Raw genomic sequence first — 16,463 nt, 5'->3', positions numbered from 1 at the left:
TGGAAACAGGGCCAAGTTAACAACAGATTCTCAGCCTAATGCTGCTGGCAAGCCTCCCATTCAAAACAATACTGCCTGCAAACTATATTGAACCTGTGAACTCAAGGGAGCTCAAGAGAATAGAACCATGAACTCCAAGGGCAGAAATTAGTGCTCGCTCATTAACTTCTACAATAATTCAGATCTCAACAAGTGTGCTTTACTGTTAAGTAAATGGAAATGACTTATGGTCCAAGCAAAATCCTAGAACAAAGATCTTCCGTGTTTTTCATATTCTTCCTGTTTTTAAAAATCATCAGATTTCCCATTCCCCTTCAAAGTGAGAGCTAGCAAAAATAGAACAGCAGTATGAGATATGTTTCCAACACCCTACCATGGGTCAGGTACAGTATATGGCCTGAGTGTCATCATTTGTGCTAACTCCCCAAGCCCCAATTCCCACAGGCACCACGACGAGGGTCAAGTGACACCTGCTCATATCAGGTAGCATTGAAGAAGAGGAACCCCAACCTTAGATAACCCACATCTCATTTATAATAAAATGCAAACAAAACTGCTATTTGTCCCTGAGGGAGATAGCTTTAATATGCTGGACAGAAAGTAATTTTTCTCTTTGCTCCAAAGAGAGACACAATCTCTACTTGCCAAGGCTGTTCACTAAATAAACTACTTGAAAAAATAGTGCCGAACAATAGGGCAGTTCATACCTTGCTCACAAGGCATGCGAAAATGCAAGAAACCCATGGAGAATTGTTTCCCCACATCAACGTTTTCTAGTCTGGACTCACATATGAGGGGAGGCCTCATTCCATTTAGGATTATAACCCCTTAAATCTCTCCCTCCAGGAACTCCCTGTATCCTACCTCTTTGTTGTGCTTGTACCACCTAACATCATATATGTTTGCTCACTTATTTTGTTTACTGTGAGCTCCATGGAGGCAATGACTTTTGTGTGTTTTGTCAACATATCCTCAATGTTTGATACAGTACCTGGTACATAGTAACTACTCAAGAAATAGTAGTAAAATTGATAAGTATAATATGAAGCGTTCCAGGGAAGGAGGCTATGCATCAGGTACAATAAAAGGGGCACTTAATCTAACGAGGGGAGAGGTCAGAGAAAGCTCCACCTGAGAAATGTCATCAAGAATAGGTGGCAGTTACACACACACACACACACACACACACACACACTCACCATGGCATCACTGCATGAGAGAAAAGCCTTTAAAAATGTACAAAGAGCAAAACAAAGTGAAGAAAGGAACTAGAAATTTACAATTTCTATAGCATCAGTGGGAAGGGGCAACTGATGAGAACTTTTGGTGAAAAAATAAAAAGGAGTCTGGTCCTTGACCAAGGGACATGGACTTTTCTCCTGTGAGGGATGTGGGGGGCGGGGGGCAGGCAGGAAGGGCTTTAGGGAGGGGGAGATTAGAAAGATTACACTATAGATGTGTGGAGGATGGTTTAAGTCAGGGAGCCTTTACTCAGATTTATTAGTTGAACTAAAGAGCATCTCAAAAGTCTCTAAATAATTCTACCCAGGACATTTCTAAGGGAAAAGTGTAAGTTTTCAGTTCAAACAAAACAAAACAAATGACAAAAATTAAAAATACCCAGAGCTTTAGCAAAATCCCTCATGATTTTTATAAACATAATAGTGAAAACTTAAACATAACTTGGGGAATCTTAGAAAGAAAAGAGGAAGAATGGGCTGTAAGCTAGTCATTTCTTTATGCTGAAATCGGATGACCCTTTCCTTTCGTGGGCTTGGTGACCCCTTACTGGATATAAACAGTATATTTTTTTTCCATCCTACAAAAATTTAAAAATTTTCTGAAAACTATTTAAGAATAATAGAATTATCAGTTCACCAAATTGAAATAACGATAGGGTGAGCACTTATATGCAAATACCATGCTACCGTAGTTGCTCTGAATTTATACTCTGGCTAGGGATGCAACATTAAACATATAAAATATTCAGTCACACCCTGGCCAGTTTGGCTCAGTGGACAAAGTGTCGGCCTGCAGACCGAAGGGTCCCAAGTTCGATTATAGTCAAGGGTGGCCCAGGCTCATTCAGGAGGCAACTAATCGATGTGTTTCTTTCACATTGATGTTTCTCTCTGTCTTTCCCTCTCTCTTCCACTCTCCCTAAAAAATCAATGGAAAAATATCCTCGGGTGAGAATTAACAACAACAAAAATGCAATCACAAAAAGAGATTTACTAGGTGTACCGGTTAATAATGTGGATTTTGTGATAAAAGGAAACACAATAATTTTAAGAGAAACATCAAAAGTGGTTTATTCAAAGTAATGTCCATCACCAGCTACACATTTTCCCCATCTTTCAGGTAATTTGTGGATACTGTCCCAATAGAACTTTTCTTATTTTGAGGCAAACCATTCAGAGACCCAATTTTCCACTTCTTCGTATGTTTTGAAGTGCTGCTCAGAAAGTGTGTGTGCATCGATCAGAACAAGTAGTAATCTGAAGGAGCAAGTTCTGGTGAATACAGTGGGTGGGTTAATACTTCCCAGGCAAGATCTTTTAACGTGTCTTTAACTGGTTTTGAAGTGTGTGATGGTGTGTCATCACGAAGCAAAATTACTTTGCCGTGTCTTCTGGCACATTCTGGTCATTTTACAATCAAAGCGTGGTTCAAATTGATTATTTGTTGTCAGTAGTGATCAGTATTAATGGTTTCACCTGATTTTAGAAGCTCATAATACACCACACCTTCCTGATCCCACCAAACACAGAGCATTGTCTTCTTTCCAAAGCGATTTGGCCTTGCAGTCAATGTTGATGGTTGACCTAGATCAACCCATGCTTTTGTGCATTTGGGATTCTCAAAATAAATCCACTTTTCATCGCCAGTCACAATTCGATGCAAAAAAAGACTTTCTTTCGTGCCCTTGAAGCAACATTTTACTGATGACTTTTCAGTTTTCCATTTGTCTTTCGTTCAGTTGATGTGGCACCCATTTTCCTTCCTTTAAAATCTTTCCCATTGCTTGTAAATGATACAAAATTGTTTGCTGAGCAACGTTTAATCTTTCTGCAAGTTGTTTTTGAGTTTGACACGCATCTTCATCCAATAATGCTTGTAATTGTTGGTCTTCAAACTTTTTCGGTTGACCTGGACGTTCTTTGTCTTTCACATCAAAATAATCACTTTTAAAGCATTTAAACCAGTGTTCACAAGTATCTTGAGATGGAGCATGTTCACCATAAGCTTCCTGAAGTATACGATAACTTTCAGCAGCACTTTTCTTCAAAATAAAGTAATGAATTAAAAATTTCTATACACCAATAGTGAACTTACAGAAAGAGAGACTAAAAAAGCAATCCCATTTACCTATACGCGGAAAACTACAGAACACTGAAAAAAGAGATAGAGGAAGACGTAAACAGATGGAAGAACATACCATGTTCATGGATTGGTAGAATCAAGATAATTAAAAGGTCCATACTACCCAAAGCAATCTATAGATTCAATGCACTCCCCATTAAAATACCAACGGCATATTTCACAGACCTAGAAAGAACTCTTCAAAAATTCATCTGTAATAAAAAAAGACCCCGAATAGCCACAGCAATCCTGAGAAAAAAGAATAAAGTAGGAGGGATCTCAATACCAGATTACAAAGCCACTGTCCTCAAAACAGCCTGGTACTGGCACAAGAACAGACATATAGACCAATGAAATAGAATAGAGAATCCAGATATCGACCCAAACCACTATACGCAATTAATATTTGACAAAGGAGGCATGAACATACAATGGAGTCAAGACAGTCTCTTCAATAAATGGTGCTGGGAAAATTGGACAGATACATGCAAAAAAATGAAACTAGATCACCAACTTACACCATACACAAAAATAAACTCGAAATGGATATAGGACTTAAACATAAGATGGGAAACCATAAAAATACTAGAGGAATCCACAGGCAGCAAAATCTCAGACATATGCTGAAAGAACTTCTTCACTGATACTGCCCCTAGGGCAATGGAAGCCAAAGAGAAAATAAACAAATGGGACTACATCAAAATAAAAAGCTTTTGCACAGCAAAAGAAACCATCAACAAAACAACAAGAAACCCCACTGTATGGGAGAACATATTTGCAAATGTTATCACTGATAAAGGTTTAATCTCCAACATCTACAGGCAGCTTATACAACTTAATAAAAGGAAGATAAATGATCCAATAAAAAAAATGGGCAACAGACCTAAATAGAATCTTTTCGAAAGAAGACAGAAGGAAGGCCAAGAGACACATGAAAACATGCTCAAAGTCACTAATTATCTGAGAGATGCAAATCAAAACGACAATGCGATACCATCTCACACCTGTCAGAATGGCTATCATCAACAAATCAACAAACGACAAGTGTTGGCGAGGATGTGGAGAAAAAGGAACCCTCGTGCACTGCAGATGGGAATGCAGACTGGTGCAGCCACTGTGGAGAACAGTATGGAGTTTCCTCAAAAAACTGAAAATGGAACTCCCATTTGACCCAGTAATCCCACTCCTAGGAATATATCCTAAGAAACTAGAAACACCAGTCAGAAAGGATATATGCACCCCTATGTTCATAGCAGCACAATTTACAATAGCTAAGATTTGGAAACAGCCTAGGTGCCCGTCAGCAGATGACTGGATCAGAAAACTATGGTACATCTACACAATGGAATACTATGCTGCCATAAAAAGAAGGAATTATTGCCATTTGTAGGAACCTGGGTGGAATTAGAGAACATTATGCTAAGTGAAATAAGCCAGTCAATGAAAGAAAAATACCACATGATCTCACTCATTTGTGGATAATAAAAAACATTATAAACTGATGAACAAAAAGATAGATACAGAGGCAGTAAAGCATCAAACAGACTGTCAAATTACAGGAAGGTTAGGGAGAGGTGGGGGAAATAAGAGATCAACCGAAGGACTTGTATGCATGCATATAAGAATAACCAACGGATGCACAACATTGGGGGTGAGGGCATGTATGGGAGTGGGGTGGGAGGGGGGCAATGGTAAGATATGTACACATATAATACTTTAATAAAAAATATGTTTAAAAAAAACTTCCCACAAATGTTCTTTTTTTGGCATGAAATTCGACATTTTTAAGGGTAAAAATATCTATGATGTTAACACCTTCAGCAAATTTGACATATGAAGTTTTGAAGCTTGCTGTCAATACAACAAAATAGCGTACACATCAAATTGCATATATAGCAACATATGTGTAACTCTACCTATTGAAAAAATCTGTATTATTAACCAGTACACCTGGTAAATCACAGATCGAGACTGCAATTGAAGCGATGGAATAAAGCAAATGAATTAGACCAACAGTTGTTTGCATAGTGAAATAATGACTATATACGGAAATAAATTAATAGCTAACACTTTCTGTGTGCTTATAAGGTTCTAGATGTGATGTTCTATGTTTTTAATGAAATTACCTCATTTAATCCCTAAAACTATGAGGCACAATAATTGAGCTCTCACTAGGTTCCAGGCACCAGGCCTAGTGTTTAAAATGGATCATCTAGAGGAGAAACCAAGATGGCGGCATAGACAAGCACCTAAACTGCTGCCTCGCACAACAATTTCAAAACTACAACTAAAAGACAGAACGGACACCATCCAGAACCACAGGAAAGCTGGCTGAGTGAAAATTCTACAACTAGAAGGAAAGAGAAAAGCTCACAGAGAATTGGAGGTACGGCAAAGGGTCTTTGTGTGCGCAGAGGGAAGGGTGGCTGAGAGCCTGGCTGACTTTCTCTGGTGGAAGGGGGAAGGAAGCCCCCGACCACACTGAACCCCAGTTCTGACTACACTGAACCCCAGTCCCGGGCGAAACCCCGTGGACCCAGGCTCATACAGGGGGAGTCTGGACTGTCAGGTAGAGAGAAAGGCACCCGGAAACTCGGAGACCCGGGGGAGACCTGGGGAAGCCCCGGCAGGCAGGGTTCTGGAGGCGCGCGCACCAGTGTGCACAAAGGCTGCAGAGGTTGCCACAGGCTTTCCCTAGCAGAAGGGAGTCAGAAGCTCCTGACTGGACTGAACCCCAATTCTGACTGCACTGAACCCCAGTTCCAGGTGAGCCCCTGGGGACCCGCGCTCTTACAGCGTGGGGGAATCTGGACTCTCGGGCGGAGACTCGGGAGCCGGGGAAGGCAGGGGTCTGTAGGCGCGCACATGCTAGTGCACACAAAGGCTGCGGAGGTTGCCACAGGCTTTCCCTAGTGGAAGGGAGTCAGAAGCTCCTGACTGCACTGAGCCCCAGTTCTGACTGCACTGAACCCCAGTTCCAGGCGAGCCCCTGGGGACCCACGCTCTTGTGGGGGGAATCTGGACTCTCGGGCGGAGACTCGGGAGCTGTGGAAGGCAAAGGTCTGCAGGCGCGCGCGCACAAGGGCAAGGCTGACTGAAAGCCAAGACTGACTGCTCCGCCCTGAGACTCCACCCCATCCAAGCTGAGCACAGAGGCTATTGCAATTTGGCAAGTCTAATCCTATAAGGCTGTCTCCAGCACTGAACTTCTCCCAGCATAGACACAGCTGATCCTTACAGCCAACTGGCCTGGAAGTCAATTCCTCCCAGTGATACCAACAACAATCAAGACTTAACTACAACAAGGCTGTACCCACAGTCCACAAAGGGGTGAACCAAGAGTGTCCACCTCAGGCTAACTGGGGAGGCCGACCCACTGGGCCATATAGGAAACCTAGCACACAAATCTACCCTACCAACTCAGGGAAGCAGTGAAAATGTGGCGTCAAAGAAACAGATCAAAAACGAAAGAAATGGAGGAAAACAAATGACTGGATATAGAATTCAAAACCACAGTTATAAGGCTTTTCAAGAATATCCTAGAAAAGGCCGATAAATATAACGAGACCCTCGAAGATATGAAAAAGGACCAACTAGAAATTAAACATACACTGACTGAAACAAAAATATTATACAGAGACCCAACAACAGACTAAAGGAACACAAGAATCAAGTCAAAGAATTGAAATACAAAGAAGCAAAAAACACTCAACCGAAAAAGCAAAAAGAAAAAAAAATACAAAAAGTTGAAGATAGTGTAAGAAGACTCTGGGACAACTTCAAGCGTACCAACATCAGAATTATGGGGGTGCCAGAAGAAGAGAGAGAGCAAGATACTGAAAACCTATTTGAAGTAATAATGACCGAAAACTTCCCCCACCTGGTGAAAGAAATGACTTACAAGTCCAGGAAGTGCACAGAACCCCAAACAAAAGGAATCCAAAGAGGACCACACCAAGACACATCATAATTAAAATGCCAAGAGCAAAAGACAAAGAGAGAATATTAAAAGCAGCAAGAGAAAAACAGTTAATTACTTACAAGGGAGCACCCATACGACTGTCAGCTGATTTCTCAACAGAAACTATGCAGGCCAGACGGGAGTGGCAAGAAATTTTCAATGTGATGAATAGCAAGAACCTACAACCAAGATTACTCTACCCAGCAAAGCTATCATTCAGAATTGAAGGGCAGATAAAGAGCTTCACAGATAAGAAAAAGCTAAAGGAGTTCATCACCACCAAACCAGTATTATATGAAATGCTGAAAGGTATTCTTAAAGAAGAGGAAGAAGAAAAAAGTAAAGATAAAAATTATGAACAACAAATACATATCTATCAACAAGTGAACATAAAAATCAAGTGAATTAAAAACCTGAGGAACAGAATAATCTGGTGAATATAATAGAATCAGGGGCATAGAAAGGGAGTGGACTAATAATTCTCAGGGGGAAAGGGGTATGGGGGGTTCATGAAGAGAATGGACAAAAATCATACACTGATGGATGAGGACAGTGGGGGGGGGGGGGGTAAGGGCAGAAGGTGGGGTGGGAACCGGGTGGAGGGGAGCTATGGGGGGGAAAAGGACAAACAATTGTAATAATCTGAATAAAGATTTATTTAAAAAAAATTAAAAAAAAATAAAATAAAACGGATCACCTACACTAATAAAAGAGAAACGTGCAAATTGACCGTACCTCCACTACACCCACCAGCAAATCAGAGTAAGTATGCAAATTAACCCAACAAAAATGGCGGTGGCCATGGAGCTGGAGGGAGCAGGAGGCTTGGGTTGTCCCCAGCGATGGAGGAAGCCAAACTTCCCGCCTGCCCTGGCCGGCCCTGGCCTCAGCTCAAGGCTACAATGTTTCAGCTATAGAAGATAAATAAATACCAGATACCTGCTTCCAGCTGGCCCTGGCCTCTGCTCAAGGAGGCACTGAAAAAAAAAGAAAGAAAGAAAAAAAGGAGGGGCTGGGAGCCATCAGCCTCTCACCCAGGCTGGCCACACCCCCACAGGGTGAGGGTCCTCACTGGGGGTCTTGACCAGCCTGAAAACAGTCCTCAGCCCCTCACCCAGGCTGGCCACATGCCCCCAGCGGGGACCCTCACCCCATGGGGACATGGCCGGCCTGCAAACCATCACAGGCCCCTTGCCCAGGCCACCCCACGCCCCAAGGGAACCCTCACTCTGATCTGGGACACACTTCAGGGCAAACCAGCTGGCCCCCACCCGTGCACCAGGCCTCTATCTATACTAATAAAAGGGTAATATGCTAATTAGACTGTGGGACCTTCCAGGAAACCTTCTGGACATTCTTCTGGACAAAGCCATGGTGGCAGGGCCGACATAGAGGCAATTAGAGGCGAAGAGGGAAGGGCAGTTGTGGGTGATCAGGCCAGGATGGGACAGCAGTTGTGAGTGATCAGGCTGGTGGGGGGGGATGGCTGTTGGGGGTAAGCAGACCAGCAGTTGGGGGCAAGCAGGCCATCAGTGGGGGTCAGTTGGAGGTGATCAGGACAGCGGTGGGGGGGGGCAGTTTGGAGTGAGCAGGCCAGCAGGGGGCCAGATGGCGGTGAGCACACTGGCACGGGGGGCAGTTGGGGTGATCAGGCTGGTAGGGGGGCATTTGGGGGCGAGCAGGCCGGCAGTGGGGGGCAGTTGGGGGCAAGCAGGCCGGTAGGCAGAATGGTTAGGGGCAAGCAGGCAGGTGAGCAGTTAGGAGCCAGCAGTCCCAGATTGCAAGAGGGATGTCTGACTGCCAGTTTAGGCCCAATCCCTGTAAACCGGCAGTAGGACATCCTTCGAGGGGTCCCAGTTTGGAGAGGGTGCAGGCCGGGCTGAGGGACAGCACCCCCTGCCCCCATCACGAATTTCATGCACCGGGCCTCTAGTTTTATTATATCCTTGCAAAGATCCTATTTTGGAAGTATTTCATCCCCATATTACAGATTAGGAAACTGAGGTTTAGCGAGATTGAGCTATTTACCCAAGGTTTCACCAGTAGTATGTGATGGTGCCATTATTTAAGTCCAGGCCCTCACTTTTAATTATAGTGCTCTCCTGCTTCATAATAATGTGTAGGTATATTATCAAATCTATTTTACAATGAAGGAAACTAATCTCAGAAAAGTGGAGCCATGAACACATGTCTGTATAAAAGCCAAAAACACAGCAACATAACCACAAACCATCTTGAAAGCATAGATTTTATGTTATCAATGTCATCCAGATGACTTGCCCTTGAATTAGTATATGAGTAACTTAGTGGTAAATGGGGCAAACCAGATTCAGATTTTTAAAACATTTATCATTTGCTCACATCAGGCACTTTGATACATGCTAAAGAGCAGAGTTGTGGCAAGCATACTTCATACCCTTAGGAGCTCACAATTTGGTGGCAAAGACAGATACTGAACTAGCAATTGCAAGAACGAGTAAGGTAGAAACTTTCAGATCAGTGTTCTTTTTGTACCGAGATCCCCATAATGCTAGCGAATTCTAGAATTCCTACTGCAGTGGATATGTGTACTGAGCATTGTAACTTCACCCTATAGCCCCAGGGGTCAGGAAGAGGGAAAAGAAAGAAACATGCCTATTTGTGTTTCCTCCCCGCTGCTCCCCACTTTTAAAGGCCCAAGCAGCCCTTGGTAGTGTTGTCCTAAAAACTTGCAATGGAAGTCTCAAAAACAAATTAGGAGACCTCTCATTTTACCTGCCATTTGTCACTCTAGTTTTCCCTGGTCTACTCAAGTCCACTCTTGACCCCAGATTCTCACCTTCAGCATCCCTGGGTTTGATGAGCCATCTTGGACCCCCACTTCAGTATGTCATCTCGGAGACATTTAGGTCCCTCACTTGCTGGTACTAGGCATCTAACTTTGGGTGTTGTTGCCCTCATATCACAGCACTGACTGGGCAGACCTGCTTCCTGCCTGACCTCAGAGGAGGGGATCACGTAAGTGCAACATGAGGGTGTCAAGGGTGAAATGAAAAAGCCATCCTGGAAGTCTCTCTTTTTGAACTCAGTTAAATCACTTTATTTCTACAACATTTATGGATCAATGATCCCACATATAAGTTTCAGGATGAAATGGAAACTCTTAGCACACCTGGACTTGCATGATCTGGAACCGAACACATCTCTCTGCTTCCCTGACTCCCCTCCTCCCAGCATGCACCTGCATCACAGGCAAAGCAAGCCACCTGAATCTCTGACACAATCCCTCATTGCTCTATCCTTCCCTGCCTTCCCTCTTTTGATTTAATCTGCTTGGAATATCTTTTGTCACCTTTCCACCTGGATAAGATGATCTTATTTTTGAAGGTTCAGGTGGAATCACCTTTAGCTAGGAAACCTTCACTGACCACTCTGCCCGGGTAGAGGTAAATGCCCCTTCTTGATGCCCCTTAGCCCTTTCCAGTCATCCCTTCAGCACTCTGCATTGCAACTGTTAACTCTTGACTGGCTTTCTCAGAGGACAGTCACTTCATTTGGGGGGAAAGCAACTTGTTTTTGCCTTTTGATATCTTGCTTAGCAGCAAACAGCACATAGTGGGACTTAAGAAACATTTATTGAATTAGTTAACATGAGTCTGCCACTGACTTCCTACTTAGCCTTTCACTAATTTGGAGGCTATTAAGTGTTTGTAGAAAAATCACATTTAAATGCTTACAGGGACCAGGTAGGTAATGTAAATGCACTAACTAGCCATGCGGGACACATGTCGTGTCTAAAGTGACCTCTGGTTTAGGCACATGGTTTTCCTTGGAGATGAAGAAGGAGCCTGAGCAAGTCGTCCGTTTTCTCCTCTGCCCAAAGAGGAAGGTTTACCTCTTTTTCATATTCCCAATTCAAGGGTTTCACAACTTTCCCTGAAAGTACTATGCGAATAAGATTAATATTAAAAGATCAAATTCACCTTCATCTTTCCTACTGAGTTTTCTACCAAGTTTCTCTGCCCATCACCGCGAGAGCAGAAACGTTATGGCTCACATGTTCTGCTTACCATTTAGCGCATGGTGGGTGTGTAATTAGTGTTAAAAGAGTAATCATAATATGCACAAGGTGAAAGAAAAAGTTATGTATTTTTAATAAAAGAGTGTGACAATTATTTTCCTTTTGAATATGCATTCAACCTACATGTAATCAGCAATAGGAGAGCAAAAGTAAGTTGCTGTCATAGTCAAAAAGGTATTTTGCTCCCATCTTCTCTATTTTGGTCATTATTCATTCATCCAACAAATAATCTAGGCTGCTGTGTGCCAGGCACTGTGATTATTACTCCAGCTCTACTTGAACCTTGGAAGTTGCTTTTAGTTCACCCCTTTAACTTTCTTTCTTAAAGGTCCCAGGTCGCCCTGCTGTTCTCCACTGTTCCTCATTGCCGGCTGATAGCCCATTTCTGGCCAACGTCCAGTTTGCTGCTATGAACCAGAGTTTATTTACCATGAATTTTAGCAACTGCTTCAAACTGGGAGTGGATGCTGGCTGGAAGCATGTAGCACCCTAAGGGAGCCCTCCCACATACTCTGTCTGCCTCTGGACTCCAGGCATGACATGTAATCCCAACATCCCTGAGCTCTTTGTGGGTACCACACGCTCTGCTAAGCAGTCGACTCTCCTCCTCATTTAGCCCTTCCAAAAACCTGAGGAGGGAGACAATGTTATTATGCTCATTTTATAGATGAGGAAACTAAATGACAAAGCAGGATTTACACACACACTGTTTGGGTCCAGGCACCAAATTTGTCATCACTTGGTTAAATGACCAAGAGTCACACTCTGAATAAATGGCTCTTTCAGTCAATAATTACAGTCAATAGTAACAATAATAGCAGACAATAATAACAATGACTCTGTGTGTGGTAGAGACTTCGAGTTGTTCTTGACTATTGAAGCTCTTTCTTTTTTTATAATAATAAAATCTTGAATGTTAGCCAGGCAATTGGCTGCCTATAGAAAAGAGGACAATTCCCAACCCTTGATGCGATTCTCTAGAGACACGTAACCAAGTTCTAAACAGTGGGTGAAACAGAAGTGGAACAGTTCCCAGAAAGTTTTAATTGCTTTGAACTTTTTGACAGCCTTCTATAAAAGAAATACATTTGATGTTACATTATGTGATATTATATATGTGTGTATACATATATATGTTATATGTACACTCACATACTGAAACAGTTTTATGTATAAATACTTGCCTTTACTAGATGCTAAACACTCAGATATCTTCTGTTCTGTTCTTTTTTTTAAGTTATCCTTTATATTGTTTGATGACTCACTAGTGAGTCATGACCCCACAGTTCAGAACACATTGTTCTGTCAGACAATGTCTATGTGCTCCTCTCTCTGTTTTCCTTTGTCCGTCCTACCATCCTGACGCCTGAAACATAAAGCCCCCGCTCTCGACCATGAGGTCAAGGCCACACACAAAGGAGTATCAAGATAGAAGACACCTGGGTCTCTGATGTTATAAAATGTCACACCAGCCCCAAATTACCTACTTGGGCCTTTGTGGGAGAGAAACAGGAGCTTCTCTTACTTAAGCCACAGTTACTTTGAATTATTTTTTCCTCATGGCCAAACTAATAGTAACTGATGGTGCGAATGCACTGAGTATTGCTTTCAGATCCATTTCTCTCTGTCTTCCTGCTTTGCTTTTTATTACAAAGGGGTTTAGGTGGCAGGAGTGCCGGTGGGAGACAGGAGGGCAGAGGAAGCAGCAGCACAGGTATCTCTCCTCAGGCTCTCTGCCTTGGATGGCACCTTTTCTAGGACCAGCTGTAGCTCCTGTCCGGTGAGTTCCCACTGGTGGGGTTTCATCTACTGCTGGGCGATCTCAGCGCTTGGTCTCTGGTAACACTGTCCTCTCCCTTTATCTCTGCAGCGCTGATCTCTGGATTTCCTCACCTTCCCTCTTCAGCTTCCAGTTCTTCTAGCCCCCATTTAATGAAGTCTCCTCATTACATTTCCACTGTTCTACATTCTTGAAATAGTTGCAATTTTCCTGACCCCTCACTCCCATGAACACATCATCCAAAACACTTTGGGCAAAATGTCTCTTTGCCTCCGCCCCCTGTAGGATAGGAACTATTGGCTACCACTACTTCCCTCTCCTTACAAATGATGAAACTTTCAGAGAGCTTGAACTTCGTTCGGACTTTTCTGACTTTCAAAAAGTAATCTTATTTCATCACAAGCGTTTTAAGGCACGAAAGCTACTTGCATGACATAACTTCATGTTATCAGAGTAGGTGGTCTCCATCCCCAAGTGCCTTCCCAAAGCAGGCCAATTCCCTGTAACTTCTCTCTGCCTTAGGAAAGGGTTCCAGCCTTCCTCAAAGCGCTTTCCATCCCTTCACATCAAATTCTTAATTATTATTCAAGGACTGCATTTACTTCTTCATAAAATGTTTATTGAGTGCTTAGTATGTGCCTTACGGCTAGGGTCTGGGTCAGAGCAAACATGAATGAGACTCAGTTCCTGCACTTAAAGAGCTCATTGTCTAGGAGGAGAGACAGGTACATGACACAATGAAGGCATACATGGAGGAAATTCTTTAGTAAGACCCAGCACAATAGCAGCATAGTGGAAGAGCGGATCTTGAGCTGGTCCTTGAAGAATAAGGAGAAGTTTGGGAAGGGGATTAGAGGAGCATTTCTGGCTGAAAGAACCAACATATGCAAAGGTTCAAAAGCATAAAATATTTCAATTTTCTCAAATGTGGGTATACAGCTTACCCTTCCATATAAACCTTGGTACTTTTATATTTACCCAAACGTGTGTGCGCGCGAGTGCATGTGTGTGCACACACAAGGTGCCCTTCAAAAAGTAATACACTTTAACAGCTGACAGCTCAACTAATGTTTCTTTCTTTTCAGATTTAACTCATTGGAATTAATAATTATTTTATACATATACACACACTTAACTACATACCTACAGTTTATATAGACATTTTAAGTATGTGTTTGCATGTAAATATACACTAACACGAATAATATATTACTAGAAGCCTGGTGCACAGATTCGTGGGGTCCTTTGTGCACTGGTGGGGTCCCTTGGCCTGGCCTGCACCCTCTCACAATCCAGGACCCCTCAGGTGATGTCAGAGGTCCAGTGTATGGATTGGGCCCAATCCCCGCAGGCCAGGCTGAGGGACCCCACTGGTGCACATATCCATGCACCGGGCCTCAGTACACATATAAGCTCTTTGGTTAATCTCTTCCTGCCCTCCCTCCTCTCCTTTCCCTCTGAGATTCATCAGTATGTTCCATGTTTCCATGCCTGTGCATTGAGCGTCTGCCCCCTGGTGGTGAGTGCGCATCATAGCTACTGGTCGAATGGTTGCTGAGGCTTTTATATATAGAGATAATACTATTATGCATGTAAATATAGACATACAAATCTTCTTTGTTTTTTGCCTTTTCCTTTTTGCCATTATATTAAACTAACTTATTGCATAAAAGAATAAAGATGGCCAGCCAGTGTGACTCAGTGGTTGAACATCGACCTATGAACCAGGAAATCATGGTTCGATTCCCAGTCAGGGCACATGCCCAGGTTGCGGGCTTGATCCCCAGTAGGCGGCATTCAGGAGATAGCCAATCAATGATTCTCTGTCATCACTCTCTCACTCTCCCTTCCTCTCTGAAATCAATAAAAATATATTTAAAAAAGAATAAAGTTTAACAGAAAAATTAATGTATTATTAAAGTAAGGGAATCTATTGCCTGGATTTTATCTGTAACAGTATTCACCACACTAACAAGTAGCCAAGGAAAAATGACTGAAATATAAACCATAGGCATGTAGCTTTGTACAAGGACATTCCTTCATGGGGAAAAGCCTAAATGACCCTTGCAGGCTCAAGTTCCTTTCTGGAATACTATTAAAGAAAGTGTCCTGTACTTGTTATGATTCAGCTGAAAGTAAGATGTGAACAATAAAAAATACTTTCCAGTGGGCTAGACTTAGTTCACCTTTATCAGTATGCAAAATCACAATCTGTCCAAAATTCCTTTTGCTCGGGGCAGTACGACTCTGGGAGAATACAAATAATTAATATAATTCTGTCCAGAATTCTCTAAGAATTCTTTTGCTAACCTACTGACTTCCTACTTGTTGTTCTCCTGGTCCTCCATTATGGCAGTGTTTAGGAAGGGGGCTTGCGATGCTGCCCTCCGACCAGCTGAGCCAACCTCTGGACAGACTATAACATCTGCAACACTGGAGTAGCTTTTGCATTACTATATTTTTTATATATTGTCTAACCTCTCAGAATAGCTCATAAGGTTTCTGAGGACAAGAAACCGCTAATATAGTCTGTTCTTTGGGGAGAAATATGTTGTTTTCTAAAAATATATCTCCCAGTGGGTTTCTATTCTTGGTTTTCCAGTTTTCTTTTGCCATTCTGGCCTCCGGAAAGGGAACATATACATCACCATCACCTTACCAACAGTAGGAAAAGAAAACTAGTCCTTAGAAGTAGGACCTTTGTGGAGAGGAGAAAAGAATAAAAAGAGGAGGTGAGACATGTGTGTCTTCTCTGGCCCAAAGCCCCAGTGGGTGAGGGTGGATGAGTAACTGGAAAACAAGCAGATACACTGACCCAGGTAGCCTAGCAATGATCACAGTACCACTGAACTGGGAGTCAGAGATGGAGATAGGCTTAGCAAGGTGGAAGAAGACCGGTCTCATGAGTTTCTTAAGGATCCCGATTGGAAAGGGGAGGATTTCTAGGTTTGCTGTAGATCTAGAGAAGGCTGTGGAAGACAGACAGCTGAGTCATATGCATCAGCTTTTCAAGAGGTTGTGGGGTGAATCTGACCCTAGGAATCAGAGGGCTGATGCCTAGAGGTTGGGGAGGAAAGTCCCAAGAAGGTACTTGAAATGAGCCACCTGATGGAGCTGACAGCAAGATGCCATCAGCACCAGGCACATGAACATGTGAGGATACCAGCAGCTGGAGCCATCACTGAAGAGACCAGATGTTTCTTCAGCTGCAAACTGTAGCAGTGGGAGCCAGCCAGATGCTAGGGCCAAGAGCAGAGTGGCCACACTGCATCAGAGGCTGGCAAAGACCCAGAGGACAA

This window comes from Plecotus auritus (genome assembly GCF_963455305.1).
Source record: "Plecotus auritus genome assembly, chromosome: 2".
NCBI lineage: Eukaryota > Metazoa > Chordata > Mammalia > Chiroptera > Vespertilionidae > Plecotus > Plecotus auritus.
Note: the sequence above shows the minus strand (reverse complement) of the source record.